At 42.9% G+C, this 17,571-nt stretch overlaps 1 protein-coding gene across 5 annotated transcripts in view; it reads right to left on the reverse strand.

Annotated features, from left to right (window-relative positions):
- The window catches only part of Tln2 (talin 2), a 420,162-nt gene that overhangs the window by 244,251 nt on the left and 158,340 nt on the right, over positions 1 to 17,571 (reverse strand). For all 5 annotated transcript variants that reach the window (XM_027411263.2, XM_027411262.2, XM_027411259.2 and 2 more), the window contains one exon: positions 1,930 to 2,005. The gene's annotated coding sequence lies outside the window, so the exon portion shown is untranslated. The remainder of the gene's footprint in view (positions 1 to 1,929; positions 2,006 to 17,571) is intronic.

A 17,571-nucleotide genomic window follows, 5' to 3' on the forward strand; every position in this document is an offset into this window, starting at 1 on the left:
TTAACCATTCATCCCTACAAGCTCTCACCCAGAATGTCATGCTCTTCTGAAAAGCTTTTGAACATGATTGGCTGGTTTTGCTGTTCATTCACTGAATTATACTCCAACTTAGAGTCCAAAAACCCTTAAAGCAATTTTCCTTTACCTGGTTCAAAATAAAAGCCCACCCAGCATATACACTTTAAGGTATATCAAAAAGTTTAGTCAATCCCTTACATTCCTCCACATTTAAGGCAAATGTTCCCACTATTGTTTGATATTGCCCCTTTTACCCCTAAAAAGGGCAGTGAGTAAATCTTCTTGGAGTAGAGCCTGAGAGGTGAAGAATACCAAACAGTCAGTAAGCCAAGAATTGGGGTGATGGGGCAGAAAACAGCCAGGTAAGACTATCAAATTCATCCTGAGTGTCTCTGAAGATTGTATTTGTAGCAGAAACATAAGCCAGAAATCACAGGAGGAAGAAGAACAAAGGACTGAGCCACTGTGTCCTAAATGACACAGACAACACATCATCACAGGGAGCATCTGTCTGCCCCTCATGTGACTTCCTTGTCTAGTAGTAATCCCAGCCATGATTTTCTCCATCTTGAAAACACACACACACACACACACACACACACCCCCACCACCACCACCACCACCACCACCACCACCACCACCACCACCACCACAACAACAACAACAACAACCCACAGCCCAAGGAAAAGTCAACAGAAACATAATATGTGTTCTCTCCAGTCCACAGCACAGGGTGCCACCAAGTATACTCATCCAATGTCTCAGCCAAGTTCCTCTTTACCCTGAAGAACTCAGACCACTGCTGATAGTTTGTAACTCTTGTCTGTGCCCTTGATCTACAAGCAGCCTTGAGTTCTTCCTATTTGGGGTTACTGGTTTCTGAGAGGCCAGGCTGGCCTTGAACCCACAAAGATCTGTTTGCCTCACTGTGACCAAAGGTGTGTACCACCACATCTTGCCCCTACTCTTTTAGTATCAAAATAATCACTCTTTTGTAAGATGATATTAGCAGAGGATAGTATTATTCTGTGAAAATCTTTTATCATGAAAAATCCTAGACACAAAGTATAAATATACATTGGATTCTCACATACCCACTGAGCTTCAACAACCATCAACTTTGTTCATGTTCACTGAAAAGATATTGTAAGTTGGTCCTAACATGGTTTTGCTATCCCCCAAAATCTTAAAGTACACAAACGATTAGCCTGGGCTATCCTACAAATGGTACTGATGAAGACAGAGACTGTCAGAGATTAAATAATGTGGCCCAATGTCTTCCACCAGTTAAAGCTAGAATTGAAACAGGTGGGTGGCCCATTACACTATGTAAGGGCTGTTTGACTAGATTTACCTTGTCGGACTAAACCTCAGCAAACCCAGAGTCTTCAGGTATATCCCTACATCTCAGTCCAGAGTTTGCATGCATACCACTTGAGACCTGTCCCATTCAGGAGCAAAGAAAAACCCATTACCTGTAATTCATGTTTACTTCCTCCCATTCTATAGTCATCATTTACAGCCTTGGCATCCCCAGGAATCACTCATTTCCATCTCAAAGACTACTGGGAGTTTCTAGTGCTTCCAATCTTTACTCTCAAAATGTGTACAAAGCAAACCATGGGGATGAAAGCAGATTCATGAACTTGGTAAGGGAAATGCCCAGCTCCGCATCCCTTTTCACATACCTAACCTTCAGGGGAGGAAGGCAAACAGCAGGCAGCCCCCAGGACCAGGTATTCTGCAAATGTGCTGCAGCACACAGGCCTTGGTGAGGACCACAGGGCCGTGCAAGAGATAGCACTGAAACACTTCAGAGAACAACAACATACGTCCCCATCCCCAGGACTCAATTAATGAGAATGTTTTTCTTTATACATTCTTTCTTTCGTTCAGTTTTTAAAGACTTACCTAAATTGTCAGTTTATGCAGTATCAGTTTTACTGAGAGGATCCTGAGGAACTTGAGAAGCTTCTAGCAGCAATACCTAGAACAACAGGAAAAGCCATTAGACGAAAGTACCAATATAGACACAAGGTTGTGAGTAAAAAGTCTACACATTTAGTCATTTTCCCCACACTAAGAACGAACAAAAAGGAAATAACTCCGGAAGCAATGAGTCTCCATCACACCACATGTGCTGGGAATTTGCTGTGCCGACAGGGAATTGAGGTCCCAGGACACTTATGCAAAGACCAAAATTACATTACTGTTGGCAAAGAGTCAGAACACTTTCCCCCTTCTCTGTGTTAGGGAGGCTTTAATGGATTTGAATTTAAACAAAAAAACCAAATACATGTGTCTTTCTTCCTGTACCATGTCTAAACCAATTTCAGGCCCTGTGTGTTCTTCTCCCCCAACTCCCTCCTCCTCCCTCATTAGCATATAGAATTGTTCTTGGCTTGTTCACTTCTGTCTTACTTAGTTCCTGGGACACAATTATCAAGCAGTTCCTTCTTGCTTCCTCTTTTTGTCATGTCTGAAGCCCCAAGCACTCTCTCATCTGACACCTTACTCGGTGAAAACCCAACAAGAGGCAGAAAAACACCATCAATTACAGATTTATCAAAACAGCCTATTGAATAAACAGGGCGAGGTAAGACCCCTGCAGGGTGTTCATACACAACAGGTACATGTCATCAAGTCTAGGTAGGAATGAAAAAACGGGCTAATAAATTATGTGGGTTTATGATTTGGGGGTGGACTTCTACATGTCTTCTCAACTTACAAAAAACGTGAACTAAAAATAGAATCAAATGATTATTAGAGGTACATGTATCTGAATATTTTATAATATTGAGATAGTGGAGGTCTTTTTAAACAAGAGAGCAAAATCTGAAAAGTATAAAAGACTAACGTATTTGTTGCCCCAGTTAGGGTTTCTATTGCTGTAAAGAGATACCATGACCACAGCAATTCTTAGTAAAAAAAAAAAAAAAAACAAAAACAAAAACATTGAATTGTGGTGTTTCACTTACAGTTCAGAGGTTTAGTTCATTATCATCATGGCAGGAAGCAAGGCACCATGCAGGCAACATGGTGCTAGAGAAGGAGCTGGGAGTTCTTACATCTTGACTCAGGCAACAGGACATGGGATGGTATCTTAAGCACATATAAACCTCAAAGCCTGCCTTCAAAGTGACACACTTCTTCCAACAAGGCCTTGACTACTCCAATGAGGCCTAAGAGTCACTCCCCTTGGGGGCCATTTTCTTTCAAACCACCACATTTGCTAAATCAACAACAAGAAACTTAAGTAGGGTCTCAGCAGGTAGGAATGCTTGCTGCTCTTGCAGAAGACCAGAGTTAGGTTCCCAGCACTCAACATGGGATAGCTACAACCACCTGTAACTCCATCTTCAGGGGGATATAACACCCTCTTCTAGTGGTACCTGAATGCACATGCATGTGCGCGCGCGCGTGCGCGCACACACACACACACACACACACAAACACACACACATACAGAGAGAGAGAAAATTTAACATATAAATAATAAAAAATAAGACAAAAAATTCCACTGATACTTTTGTCAAAAAATAAAAATTATTTATACACAAGATAAAAAAGCTGCTGTTCATAATTTACAAACCAATTTAAGGAAATTAATATTCCCCTTAAGATAGACAAAGCAAACAGAAAATTTTCCTTAAGATGAAGGAAAATGATAGCAGTTTATTAGAAAGGGAATATACTAAGTCCTGTGACCCTCTAAGTGAAGACTAATCACCTATAATATATCTAATGTCCGTGACCTCCAGCTAAAGTTAGCTGGCCAGCTCCGACCCAGCATCCATAGGCAAATAGTGATTTCATGAAATAGGTAGAATCTTTTAAAAAAAATTCTTTGGGCTTACTTATTTTTTATATGCTTGAGTGTTTTACCTGCATATATGTATATATTGGTGCCAACATGTGTGCGCCTGGTACCCACTGAGATCAGAAGAGGCCATCAAATCCCCTTAACTGGAGTTGAGAATAGTTGTAAATAATTATGTAGGTATCGGGGACCAAACCCAAGTCCTCTGTAAGAGCCACAACTGCTCTTAACTGCTAAGCCACCTCTCCAGCCTCACATAATTTCTAATTAACAATGAAATTTGTGAAGAGACGAATTGCGTAAGAATACAAACAAAGGAGTCCTAAGTTTCCAGGTGAGCCAGTCTATTGTTAAAACATTCTCTATCATAGTATGCTTAGCCACTGCACAGGTTTATCTTCATTAGATTATATTCACATAATAAAAGACCTTTTTTCCCATTAAGATTATAAAACACAGCAACTTATTCCCACAGTGGGCCCATTGTGTTTGCTTTACTCCTGGGAAACAAATGTGTTCTTTTCCTTGCTTTATTTTTAAAGGTTTATAAGTTACATATCATACAAGCATTCCTATAAAATCATAGCTATGAACCTGGTTAGAAAGCCATAATTACTGGTAGCTGCATAGATGCCTTTAAGTTATATTTCTAATTAGTCCCCTTTATCTGCTAGCTGCCCCCTCTATCCCTGGAAAATGCCTATAGAAGACAGACAATAGACTAGAGCCCCTATTTTGTTTCAGAGATGACCTGTCATGTGACAGTAAGACTAAAATATCTATGGATCCAACATACAGTTCAGAAAAACCCACAGGCCACCAAAGCCAGGTAGTCTCCTCAATGCCAAGCAAGCCTACACAGGGGCCTGAGATGTGTTAGGATTTGTGAGACAGGGCTAGGGAGATGCTTCAAGGGTTCAAGTACTCAGCAGACAAGTGTGGAGATCAGAGTTCAGAACTCTCAGAACCCTCATGAATGACAGCTGGGCATCGTGTCCCTTCCATAATTGTAGCCTCAGAGGTGCTGACAGGGGATCCACAGAGCAAGCTGGATTGCAGGCTCTGGATTTGACTTCGTGAGAGGCCATGCCTCAGCGATAAAGAATAAAAGAGGTAGAAATGGATGGATATGAACCCTGACAATCAACCTCAGGCCTTGTGCTGGTTCATTTTTTTGTCAACTTGACATAAGATAGAGTTGGCTAGAAAGAGGGAATCTCAACTGAGAAAATGTGTCCACCAGACTGGTCCATAGGCATTTTTTTGATAATGGGTCTCAGCCCACTGTGAGTGGTTCCACCCCCAGGCAGGTGATCCGGGGTTGTACAAAAAAGCAAACTGAGTGAGCCACAAGGAACCACCCAATAGCAGCACTCCTCCATGGTCTTTGCTTGACTTCCTCCAGGTTCCTAGTGGAGTTCCTGTCTTGGCTTCTCTCAGTGATAGAAGATTGTGATCATGATGTGTAAACCACACAAAACCCTCCCTCAAGTTGCTTTGAACACAGTGCTTTATCACAGACATGGGAAATGTCTCCACATACCTATGTGTTATATGTGCATGCACACCCACACACATGCAAAAACATATATTCATACACAAGCACACAACACACCATACACATGTGCACGTGGGAAAAAAAGAAAAAAAACAATAGATTTGTGGGACTCAAACATGGCATTTAGAGAAGGCACTAGCATAGTGGCTAAGAGGAACAAATTTGATCTTGGTTGAACAATTTACTAGGCATTTGTGCCTGGATGCGCCTTAAACTCTCTGGGCCTAAGTTCAATGCTTTGCAATAAAACCAATGGGGAAAAGGACAGAGCTCAAGGTGAACACACAACTAATACAATCAGCAAAGCTCAGCAGCAAGAAGCTTATCTGAGCAGCAGGCATTTGAAGCAGAGGTGGAAACAGCTAGTGGCAGAGACTCTTGTTCACTGTCTGATCTTAACAGGTCCCCAGAGAACGCTGACACAAAACAGGCTTTCTGTGGGCACAGCTATCTGTTTAAAACACTTCAGTTTGATTTTTGTGGTGCTAGAGATGGGACCCAGGGCCCTGCTTATGCCAGGCAAGCCCTTTCTATCACCCAACTACATGTCTAGCCCTAAAATACTTCTGGTTAAACCTGAATAAGGCTCTTTCAAGTCATGTGAAGAACACTTGCTTCAAAGGAGCATTGTACACTATCTCATGTCGAGTCACTTGGCAGCTCCTTGTGGCCTGTTGTGTAGAAGATATCATGAAGCACTGGTTGATGTGAGCAGACGGCACTAAAAGCTACTACTGAGTTCTTCCCATTTGCCACAGGCAAGGGCACTGTTAGACAGGGCTGTGTTTTGTTTTGTTTTGGTTTGGTTTTTTGAGACAGGTTTTCTCTGTGACTTTGGAGTCCTGGAACTAGCTCTTGCAGACCAGGCTGATCTCAAGATCTCACAGAATCCTCCTGCCTCTGCCTCCCCAATGCTGGGATTAAAGGCGTGTGTTTTATAAAGCTCCCCAATTTAGGGCTGACTTTGACAATTTCTGAAACTACCAGAATCAACATGACTTGATTTTCTAAATCCGACCCCCTTCCCAGCCTCACAGCTCATTCAGAGCAGCCCTACTGCAGGCATAGAATATCACACCCCATATAACACAGAGCATCCCTGCTTTCTCTAATCCTATAAAAAGGGACCTCCATTCTACCACTTGGGGCCCTGGACCCTCCTCAGAGAGCCCACCACCCTGTCATGTGCCTGCCTGTCTGTGACATCAGTAACCCAAGTATTTTTCAGCCCCAAATTAACCAGTTTTAAGACATTAAGACTATACAGAGGAGAAAATCCATTATAAGTAGCTCAGAAAGAGCAAAGTAAATCTTGACTGTCATTCAAAAATTGCAAAATCCAAGAAAGAATAAGACAAAGAGTTCTTTGACAGTCCTATACAGCAATGGCAAGAATCAAAGGGAGAAAAGAAGTGTTTTGAGAATAAAACTTGTCCAAAGCCTGCCCTGAATGTCTGTGCTCAGCCACAGTGTTCCACATACCAGAGTCCCAGCACACTCAGCTTCTCCTAAGGGATCACTGACAGCTCCAAACAGCCTCCCCACACTTCTGTTTATCAGTTTCTATTTCACAGTCCACCTGCTTAAAAGGAATCTTTATTGACTATATCTTAATTTCTACATTTATAGTACTGGGTTGAATTTTCCTACGTGTCTAAACTGTAAGCACTCAGGGCCTACCCTATATTTCTAGACTCAGTTCAGAGCACAGTTCCTAAAAGGCACTAAATGGGCAATAAATATTTGAGAAATTTACATGCACATTTTATATAGGTAATGACTCCCCAAAATGGTGCCTCGCGGGGTTAAAGGAAACAGGGTCAGGATAGAGTCATGTACAGATGATACACTTGCTTATGTATATCAAAATCCAAGTAACAGATTCTTGGTTGATTAGCCTCACTTGTACTTCAGAGTCTCCTAATTCAGAAGCCCTTCCCAAGCACTGACCAAATGCTCAATCCTCTGCCACAAACCTTTTGGAAAAGCTCTCTCCTGGTTGGTCTGTCAATTAGGGAAGTATGCTATTTCACATTTATGTCTTCTTTTCCATCTCCAAAAGCCTTTCTGAGATCTAACACCTAAAGCACAAAGGCACTACCAAATAAGCTACTTTACCTCTGAACCCTAAAGGGCATCTGCCTTGACTCTTAGCTGTTCATTAATCTAAGCCTCAGCTTTGCAGCAGAATACACAGTGAGTGGGGTAGGTGGTCACCATCCACACGAGCCCTTCTCTTGGGAAACAGATCGAGAAGGTGCAACACTAGGCAGCACTACCAAGAAATGCACCATTGAGCAATATGAAAAACAACAGTAAAGAAGCTCAACAGAAAAGACTATACACCCTATGACCGTAACAACCTAACATTCTGGAAGAGGCTATACTAAGGAGCCTGTGAAAGGGTCTGAGGTTATAGGGCCAGAGGTAAGGGAATGTGTGAATTTGCAGAGATGGATAGATGACTTGAAGGGTGATGAAACATTCCTGGGTAGCTCTATGGTGGGGACACACATCATGACACATCTGTCAAAATCCATAAGATGTAAACTAGCAGGAGTGAGTTGACACAGAATAGGACTATGAGACAATGACATGATGACGGTACAGGTTAATCACTTGGAGCAAGAAGATGGTACTGGAATGTGGTCATACAAATATCACCAGGCATTGAAGCCAGGGAGGCTCCTGTGGAACAGAGCTGGTCAAGAATACAAAGTGATCCAAGAGGGTCTTGAGCAGTTGACAATCTGGGCTGAGGTTACCGGCATGTGTCCCAGCTTCCAACCAGGATGGACTTGCCCACTCTGAGCTATATACCCCACAGCTATCCCTGGGAAGGTAGTGTCCACTCCATATTCATTCTCATGGCCATCTTGATCTTTAATTCATGAGCTCCACGATCTTTGACTCACCAGCTCCTCCACACCAGCAATCCAGAGGTGCTTTCATCATGCTAGATCTAACTCAAGGACATGAAGACAGAATCTGGTTCCCACAAGTGAGAAAACCATCTGGTTCTCTTTTGTAATAAGAAAGGCTGCATGCAGTCACTAAGGAAACACTATTAGTCTGCAGCAAGGAGGACCAGCCTATTTAAAGGACAGGTACTCAAGAACACTCATTATAGCTGAGCCCTTCATCCCTGTAAGCTCTTTGGCTGGTGCTATGTAGCAATTTCCTCTGAAGCTGTAGAGACTGTGAAGGGAGGCTCCTTAGGACTCAGGCAGTGGTGGCACAAGCCTTTAATCCCAGCACTCAGGAGGCAGAGGCAGGTAGATCTCTGTGAGTTCGAGACTAACCTGGTCTACAAGAGCTAGTTCCAGGTCAGCCTCCAAAGCCACAGAGAAACCCTGCCTTGAAAAAACAAAAACAAGCAAACAAAACAAAACAAGACTCAGTAAACAATTCAGAAAACTCAGGAAGTGCCAGAAACTGACCAGATGTACCAGGCCTCTGGCTCTCCAAGGTTATATAACAGTAAATACTGCACATAAGGCAAAAGTCAGCCTTGTTGCCTGGGAAGAGACACTCTCCAGTGTGACAAGCTACCTGCAAGGTGTACAGGAGGTCTCAGGCTTTGGAGCTTTTGTAAGAAATGCTTCAGTAGGTTTTTGGTATTGTAGCTCCTTTTGAGTCATTCCTGGTTTTGTAAGTAACCCCTTACCTAGACTCCTGTTCGTAACCCCAATAAGAACTCATTGGCTCACCAAGCTGGACTTTGGTGATCTACCATTAATTTCCTACCTGGGGTAAGTAGACATTTGTTCATGTCTCCCCAAGAATAGTGTTACCTAACACCTGGGCTCTGCGAATCAATACATCTTACCCCAAAAGCAACACTCAATCCCAAAAATAATGAAAAATCAAGAGCTATCAAGGAATTTAGTTAGCCCCATGGTAACCCAAGACATATAGCACAAAAAAGAACATGGGATCATTGAGGAAGATTTGGTCAATCGAGGTCAAATGAGACTCTAAAGTAAACAGCAATATGGAAATCAAGAGCACTGTTTTTGATAAATAAGAATCTGTCTCCAGGTGGCCTTGATTAGTATCTGTTGAAATCCTCAATATTCATCTTCAAAAGAATGAAATTCAGTCTTGAGGAGTTAACAACTGGTTTGTTTTCAAAATGCTCTCTCTTCACAGGGCCAGAGATTCTCTGTATGTGCTTCAAAGCACCCAAACTCCAGCACCTCCTGACAGATAGCATTCTACCACTGAAATTTCCTTTTCTTCTCAATAAACCATAAAAATGAATTCTCTATCCTATCTCTTTCCCCCTTGTGTGTCCCCGGTTTTCATTCCAGCATTCTCTTCTCTGCCCACAACAGTATCCCCTTTCTTGGAATTTTCATGAGAGTAAGATGTTTCCTGAGTCATTATCAATCCACTGTGACATGTTTTCTATGTCATTCCAAACGAAGAATAGTAAGACTAGGGCAAAGCAGTTATACTCAAACACTCGCACAAAGCCTAGTGTCAACTCACCAAGGCCAGGGCTCCTTTGTACCATTGCACTAAGCTGTGTGCACATGGTGGTACGGATCTTCTGTTTCCCTCCCTCCTGTCAATTGCAGCTATTGGGCACTCTCACTCATGCCACTCCATCACATGTGGACTCTGTAGTAAGCAGAGGAACACCTCTGTGTCTCTTCAAGGCATCTTCCAAGGGTGAACTATCTGCTAGAGGGCTTGAAAATGCTCTTAAAGTCACAGTAGTTTTCTCAGGTGCTAAAATTTCCACTTCATAGACCTTATACCCATTAAAATTTTGTTTAAAAAGCTCCATCTTGGGCCAGCAAGATAGCTTTGTGGGTAAAGGTGCCTGCCATCAACCCTAATACTACACATTGTCCTCTGATCTCCATTTGTATGTTCTGGCATGCATATACATGTACACAAATACAATCGTAAGTCAGTTAATCAACTGAAAAAAAAAGTCACAAAATTTAAGCTAAATATACCCAAACTAGCTGGATCTGGTGACACATGCTTTTAGTCATAATAACAGGGAGGCTGCAGACAAGCTCAAGCCTGGGCTATATAGTGAGACCTTACCTATAACAACAATAACAGTAAGAATAATTATAACTATAATTGTGATTATAGTTGGGCATTCTGGCACAGGCCTTTAATCTCAGTATTTCAAAGGCAAAGGCAGCCAGATCTCTGTGAGTTCAAGGCCAGTCTGGTCTACATAGCTAATTCCAGGCAGGAGGATCAGAATTTCAAGGTCATCTGTGGCTACATATGGAATTGAGGGCAGCCTGGGCTACATGAGACTCAGTCACAAGAAACCAAAATAAAAATAGAAAATACAAATAAACAATTATAATGAAACCCTATATACAGATGGTCTCCAACTCTGAATGATTTAACTCGGGTTTTTTTTTTTAATTTAAGATACTATAAAAACTACATACATTCAGTAGAAAACACTCTATGATTTAAAGTTTGGTGGGCTAGCAATCCATAGTAGGATGTGTTCTCCTAAGAGTGTTCAGTTCACAGCATGTACAAGGCAGGGAGCCTGTGCCCTGCTATTGGGTGGGTGGGGTGTAGTAAATTTTGTGACTTTGGACAGTTCCATCCTGACTCCATCATGCGTGTAAGAGAAGCCACCCTTTTCCCTCAGCTGCAACAACTGCCAGCCAAACATCTCCTCCCTGCCCTCAGTGGAGGTTATTTGTCACGTATCTTATGATTTCTATATGTTTTGTGAAATTAGTATTTTTAATAAAAATGAGGCTGCTTGAACTTAGAAAATATAGATTTGATATTCATCAAGTAAAACTGCAGACATCGTATTTGTTCTGCCACGGCTGCACACAAGAAGGTGTGGATGAGGCAAGCAGGCCTTGGGTGCCTGAATGGCCTAGGTGCTGACATTGCACAGAGGTCCTCCCCTCAGAGATCATGCCAGGGGAGATAAGCAGGACTCTGGGGGTTCAAATATGAATATGTCATTTTTATATTTTAAAATATAATTGAGGTGCATTGGTTTAAATAAAAAAAATATTTTTAAAAGAATGTCCAGTCTATCTCTGTTTTGTGTTCTAGTCTCAGGATAATGTTCCCTAGACTCAAATTCTTTTTCACACCGCGCAAACATGCCTTAGTCAACCTCCCATCAACAGTATTATTTAAGCATGACTCTAAAGTGAAAATTAATTCATTTGGAATTCCTTCATATACTATTTTGTACACTTGCCCAAATGGTTCTGACCACTTCCCATTATGATTTAAAGATATAAGTGTATTAAAAACAAAACAAAACAAAGACATCAGGAAATTTGAAGGCAACTGAATGGAACTAGAAAAAAATCATCCTGAGTGAGGTAAACCAGACCCAGAAAGACAAACATGGTATGTACTCCATACATGGATATTAACTGTAAAGTAAAGGATAACCATGCTACAATCCACAGATCCAGAGAGGCTAGGTAACAAGGAGGGCCTGGTGGGGGTGGAGGCATGGATCTCCCTGGGAAGACAAAATAGAGGAGATGTCTTGGTTGGACTGGGGGCAGGTGGGCATGGGAACTTGAGGGATAGGGTGGGGGGCAGTGCTGAGAGAGATGACTGGAAGGGGGGGGGCTTTTCGGAGTCCAGTAGAAGCCTGATGCCAGGGAAACATCCACGAGTCTACAAGGATGACCCTACCTAAGACTCCTGGCAGCAGTGGGTGTACAGTCTGAACTGGCCACTCTGTGAACAGACTGGTGACCCTGCTTGTCATCAGAGAACCTTCATCCAATGACTGATGGCGGCCAATTCAGAGACCCACAGCCAAACATTGGGCTGAGCTAGGAGAGTCCTGCTGAGGAGAGGGAAGAGGGGTTGTAGGAAACAAATACACAGAAACCACTAGCCTGGCTCTGGAGACTCACAGAGTCTGAACCAACAACCCGGGAGCCTGTATGTCCCTGACTTAAGCCCTCTGCATGTATGTGATAGCTGTGTAGCTTGGTCTATATGTGGGGCTCCTGGCAATTGGAACAGGAGCTGTTCTTAGTGCTTTGGGTGGCTCTTGGGAAACTAATTCTCACACTGGATTGCCTTGCCCAGGGGGAAGTGCTTGGTCTTATAGCAGCTTTACACGAGACGCTTTGCTGAAGCCATTGGGAGGCCTGCCCCTCTCTGGGCAATTACAGAGGAAGGGTTGATTAAGGGAGGCCAGAGGGGAGGAGTGGAGAGGGAGTTGGAGGAGAGGACAGAGGGGAGGCTGAGATCCAGATGCAAAATAAATTTATTAATTAAGAAAAAAAGATTAAAGTGATCCAATAAAACAATCACAGCTACCATGAGAATAAAACATGACATAACCACCAGAGAGACCTCTCCAGACTAAGTCAAAAGAAACATGTAACTGCTATTCTACTTGGAAATCAATTGCCATTCCATATATATATATATATATATATATATATATATATATATATGCAATTCCCATACCACATTTTTTTAAATCTTGCAACCAGACTGACGTATTCTACTGACGTAGAATTTCACACTATGTAGATGAAAAAATATTCTGAACCATCATTTACCAAAAGACAAGGGAGGGCCGAGAATTCTCTAATGGTCCCTTGTGCAAGATCAAACCAACAAGATAAGCCAACATTCCAACAGGCAACCAACTGGAATCAGCGGGTCACCAAAAGAATAAAGGGGTGAAAAGAAAAGGCCATGAAGGAATGAAGGAGGGAGGGGGACATGTTAGGGGGTGAAGGAGAAGTAAGAGTGGGAATTTGGGTGGATATGACCAAGATATGGTAAGACACTGTCAAAGAATAACTAAGGTATTTTAATCAATTAAAAGAAAATTATTGCTTTTCCTCTGCAAAAAAGAAGAAAAAAGAAACTGCACCTCCTTTTAGATTCAGAAGTCCAGATCTAAACCACTTCACTGGAACCCCCTATTTCCTGGTGCCTTCCCCTTCTATTTGTAGGAGGAGATAAACGGATAAGGAGGTAAAACTCTAGACTTGTATAAGAGAATCCCAACCTAGGAGAGGTGAGTGGAACAGAGCCATTCCCAAAGTCTAGTCAGGACCAGTATCTGTGACACATATTTGCACATCTACAACTTTAATGGTAAGGCAGCATGAATTCTAAAGCACAAAATGTGGGATATTCCTTTACACTATGTGAATATATCTCGCTGTGATTGGGTTAATAAAGAAACTGACTGCCTAATAGCTGGACAGGATAAGGTTAGGAAGTTAACCATACTAAGGACATCGGAAGAAGGGTGGAATCAGAGGAGTGCCCAGCCAGACACAGAGAGGAAACAGGAGATATAAGATGAAAGGGAGGTAACATCACATGGCAGAATGTAGATTAATATAAATGGATTAATTTAAGTTGTAAGAGTTAGCTAGAAACAAGCCTAAGCTATTGGCCAGGCGTTTATAATTAATCTTAAGCCTATGAATTATTATTTGGGAAGTGGCTCATGGAACAAAGCTGATCATGATACCAGTGAGAAACTCTGCCTACAATACAATGATATAATAGTTTTGATTGGTCCTGATTTCATATGTAAATATACACATGAATTGAAGTTCATGTTTGCAATGATTTTATGCCTTATACCTCAACTATACAAAAGGTCAACTATAAATTATAAACACACAAGTTCATAAAATGTATTTTGTTGTTGTGTGTATATATATGTGTGTATATTTACATGGGGTATTTGTGTGCATATGTGAATGGATAAATACCTTTGTGGATATACATGCATGTGTGTGCAGTGCCCAAAGGTTGGTGTTTGTTGCCTTTTACTGCCCTTTTGCTTGGTTTCTGAGACAGGATTTCTCACTGAACTTGAACTCACCAATTGTCAGACTTCCTGGTCATTGAGCCCATGGGATGCCCCGTCTGCTTCCCAGCAAAGGACTACAAGGACTACTGCAGTTGGTTTTTTACATGGATGCTGGAGATGGAAACTTGGATCTTTATGCCTGCACAGCAAGTACTTTATCCACTCCATCTCTGAAGCCACTAAACTGCTTTTAAAGAGCTCCCAAGCTAAAAGTTCCTTGGTTAGGAAGCAACCCCATGCATCCAGTATGTGCAGCACATTCTGAGAGGCCTTGGAACAAGACAACAGACCCAGAAGAACTCAGGGGAGACAGGGAAGCAGATGGTACCTCAAAGAGTAAGGAATGAAGCAGGCAGAAGCTTCACACGACTTCTATTAGGAGTCACTTAAGCTATGTTTGGTCTCAAAGCTTCTAGACCCTGGGTCAAGGATGGGGCTTCTGGAAGGAACTGAGTTCCTGTCAGTTTCCAACATTAACCAGCTGTGTGAGCCAGTATGGACCCTTCCCCTCTACTGTGCAGTGTCCTAGTCTGTGAAAGGGATGGAGGAGCACACTTCTCCATGTTTCCCCAAGGGCTCCTTCTGTTGGTAACAGGTTCCAGGACTTGGGCAGGGCAAGACTCAACAGAAGGCACCGAGAGAAAAGAGACACAGAGTAGGCGGGAGGAGACAATTCCTCTAGAAGAGAGAGGCAAAACTCTCACAACCAGTGCTTTTCCCCAGCCTAGAACATCTGCAGAGCAAGAAATGCCCTCTCTGGGAATGTGATTCTCAGCAGGAAAAAGGAGAGTACTCTATGAAGAGTGGTGCTAAAGGCACCCCATAGGGACCTCAGCATAGATGCACAGAGGTACCTAAAAAGATACATATGGGAAGAGGGCCAAGTCAAGATGATGGGTCTTCATGGGAGCTGCCATTTATCTCTAATGGTGCACTCAGAGTGTGGGGCTAAGCTGAAGGCAGAGGAGGTCACACCACCTGCCACCTCCAAGGGCTTAGGGTAAGAGCTACAGGAGAAGCTGTGATTTTTCAGAGGAGACGAGGTCAAGAGCAAAGAGAAATCAGGATACTGAGAGGGGATTATGGGAAACAACCACAGGGAGGTTGCAGTGACATCACAGCTTGGTTGAAGGGTATAATGAAGTAGGACCTACCAAGAAAGACACACTTTCTAGGGAGACCATACCTAGCTCTGGGTTGTGTTATGAGAACTGCTTTATGACAAAGAATAAACATTTCTAGAGAATCAAGGTCCAGTTTTGAGGGGGGGTTCATTTTGAGGGGGTTATGCTACAGAAAACTATCTCCAAGAGACAAGGTGGGTGGGGTGCGTATGAGAAGAGACCAGCTCCTTAGCAAATTAGAGAGGCATTGACCAAATGGGGGTCAGTGAAAGTTGGTCAATGGGAGTGATATAGCAGGAGAAAATGAGGGCAAACAGCAAACAGAACAGGATGTGGAAGTCAGAAGTACTAGGAGGTCAGGTCCATGCAAATACACCTCCCAGCCCAGCCAGGCCAACAATGACCAAGGAAAAGACACAGCCTTTAAACTCACCTATGGGTAATATGAGCTCTGGTTTGGTCTATTCATAGCTGGAATGCACAGAATCAAAGATACAACACTTTCTCATACATGCCTGAAGCTATCAGAAAGTTTGATACCATTGATTAAAAAGGCCTCTGTAAGGATTGGTGACCAGACAGCAACCCTCTAAGGGCAGGCACTTGGAAAAGAGCCATTGGGCCAGCCAAAGCGCCTAATGGTTGATCATTTTCCTTAAGGGAAGGCTGTGCCTTGTGTCAAGCCAGAGAATCCAGAAGGAACAATGTGAGAGAGTACGGTGGAGATCAAGGACCTAGAAAGACCCCATTTGGTGCACAGTACCTTTACCTGTTAGCACATGACAGGCAAGGAGAATAAGAAATGACTTCTGGTATTCCTCGAGCAGGAGCCTTGCGTTGGATAAAGAGGTAAGACACTATGAGAGGCCTGAAGGACATCAAACAATACGCAATGATGATTAAACTGAAGAAAAGAGTCTCAATCTTCTGGAGCTGTTGACTAAAACCCACAGGGAATCTTGAGACACACAGGCTCAACTTCAAATTATCAGCTGAGTGGGGGGTCTAGATCAAACAAGAAGGTCACGCATGGACAATCACTGCAGAGTACACGTAGGATTATTATACAGTCTATTTGAAATTTCCAAGGAAAAACTAAAAGCAAGCAAAGAGGAGGCAACAAAGGGAAATCATTATTTTTTAGTCAGTTGTATATGGAATTTGTATATGTGTGGGTGCATGTCTGTGCAGTTGTGCTTACATGTGTAAACATCTGTATGTGGAGGTCAGAGGTTGATGTCTGGTGTCCTCTCTAATAACACTGCATTTTATTTACTGAGGCAGGGTCTCTCACTGAACATAGAGTTTACTGACTGGGCCAGTCACTGTAACTGCCCAGCTTGCCCTGAGGAATCTTGTTGCTGCCTCCCAAGTCCTTGGGTTACAGTGGGGGCCACCACACCCACCAGTTTTGTATATGTATGACAAGGGTCTAGACTTCATTCCTCATACTTGCAGGCAACTGCTTTACCCACTGAACATCTTCCCAACCCAGAAATACTTCATTTTTTTTTAAGTAATTGTAGCAGGGAGACATTTTTTATAACAACTCTAAACACCAAGGTAGAGGTGTGTGTGTGTGTGTGTGTGTGTGTGTGTGTGTGTGTGTGTGTGTGTGTGTGTGTGTGTTGTGTGTGTCTGTTTTAAAGGAATATAGCATCTAAGGAACTGACTGGCAGTTCCTTGGGGACAGAGCCTTTTCTTCATGTTTCTAAAGCACCAAGACTGCCTGGCGGAACATATGTGGAGTCACGATTGAGAAGGCCCAGGCACTACATCTGCCCATACCCAGTAATACCCTGCCATCAAAGGCCGGCGCTTTCACCTCCAATGACATAAAGTAAGTCCGACTGATTCAAAGGCATGATGGGCAATAGACTCCTGTCATGCTTTGCTGGCCAGCTGAGGTGCCAGCTGTCAGGCCCATTGCCTGAGCATCCTCCTTGTGATTGGCATGCCCTATTTAGAACTTCCACAGAAAGGCAAGAAGCCTAGAGGGAGAAACAGCTCATGCCTGCCCTGAAAGGCAATGGCCAACATGGATTTGATCATCACTAACCACCCTTGCTTCTATGAGAGCCACATTCACTGATGCTAAGATAAAAGCTGACTCTCAACAGGAATCAAGGTTGAGAGATGCAGACACTAACCCCACAACCCAACACCCATCCCCACGACACAATCCACCAATCATCACCAACCTCAGGTCTTCAAT

This window comes from Cricetulus griseus, chromosome 4 (assembly GCF_003668045.3).
Source record: "Cricetulus griseus strain 17A/GY chromosome 4, alternate assembly CriGri-PICRH-1.0, whole genome shotgun sequence".
NCBI lineage: Eukaryota > Metazoa > Chordata > Mammalia > Rodentia > Cricetidae > Cricetulus > Cricetulus griseus.